General features: G+C 42.8%; 1 pseudogene; it reads left to right on the top strand.

Annotated features, from left to right (window-relative positions):
- Nucleotides 1-896: 896 nt before the first annotated feature.
- LOC116376012 (uncharacterized) lies at nucleotides 897-1,026 on the top strand (annotated as a pseudogene).
- Nucleotides 1,027-1,444: the final 418 nt, after the last annotated feature.

Below are 1,444 nucleotides of genomic sequence, written 5' to 3'. Positions count from 1 at the left end.
ACCAGAACACTACTCCTCTAACCAGAGAGAGAGACCAGAACACTACTCCTCTAACCAGAGAGAGAGACTAGAACACTACTCCTCTAACCAGAGAGAGAGACCAGAACACTACTCCTCTAACCAGAGAGAGAGACCAGAACACTACTCCTCTAACCAGAGAGAGACCAGAACACTACTCCTCTAACCAGACAGAGAGACCAGAACACTACTCCTCTAACCAGAGAGAGAGACCAGAACACTACTCCTCTAACCAGAGAGAGAGACCAGAACACTACTCCTCTAACCAGAGAGAGAGACTAGAACACTACTCCTCTAACCAGAGAGAGAGACCAGAACACTACTCCTCTAACCAGAGAGAGAGACCAGAACACTACTCCTCTAACCAGAGAGAGACCAGAACACTACTCCTCTAACCAGACAGAGAGACCAGAACACTACTCCTCTAACCAGAGAGAGACCAGAACACTACTCCTCTAACCAGAGAGAGAGACCAGAACACTACTCCTCTAACCAGAGAGAGAGACCAGAACACTACTCCTCTAACCAGAGAGAGACCAGAACACTACTCCTCTAACCAGAGAGAGAGACCAGAACACTACTCCTCTAACCAGACAGAGAGACCAGAACACTACTCCTCTAACCAGAGAGAGAGACCAGAACACTACTCCTCTAACCAGAGAGAGAGACCAGAACACTACTCCTCTAACCAGAGAGAGACCAGAACACTACTCCTCTAACCAGACAGAGAGACCAGAACACTACTCCTCTAACCAGAGAGAGAGACCAGAACACTACTCCTCTAACCAGTCCTCCTTGACTGACGTACTTTGTAACTTAACTTCAACTCCCTCAATGAACTGGCTTTCACTAATGCATTGACATCAACGTGTGCGTTTATATTTATCTGGCAGGGGAGACACCTTCATCACAAAAGAGGTTCACCCAAGGCGAGGCTTGGCCATTACACTCTGGTTGTGCTGACCCCTGCGAAAGAACAATACATTAAATAAATAACTACGAAAAGACATTCACTGAAGGAAATGTGGTGTGATATTAGTAGAAATGGTAGTGATAGTAGTGATAGTAATGGTAGTGTAGTAATATTAGTAGTAATGGTAGTGATAGTAGTAGTAATGGTAGTGATATTAGTAGTAGAAGTAGTAATGGTAGTAGTAGTAGTGGTAGTAATTGTAGTAGTACTGATAGTAGTAGTAGTAATGGTAGTATTAGAAGTACTGATAGTAGTAGTAGAAGTTGTTAAGGTAGTAGTGGTAAAAGAGGTAATGGTAGTAGTATTGATAGTACTAGTAGTAATAGAAGTAGTAATGGTAGTAGTGGTAGTAGTAATGGTAGTAATGGTAGTATTAGAAGTACTGATAGTAGTAGTAGTAGTAGTAGTGATAGTAGTAGTAGTGATAGTAGTAGTAGTAGTGATAGTAGTGAT

The sequence above is a fragment of the Oncorhynchus kisutch genome, linkage group LG10 (assembly GCF_002021735.2).
Source record: "Oncorhynchus kisutch isolate 150728-3 linkage group LG10, Okis_V2, whole genome shotgun sequence".
In the NCBI taxonomy this organism is placed as follows: domain Eukaryota; kingdom Metazoa; phylum Chordata; class Actinopteri; order Salmoniformes; family Salmonidae; genus Oncorhynchus; species Oncorhynchus kisutch.
The sequence above is the reverse complement of the archived record's forward strand: the minus strand, read 5'-3'. Positions and strand labels throughout refer to the sequence as shown.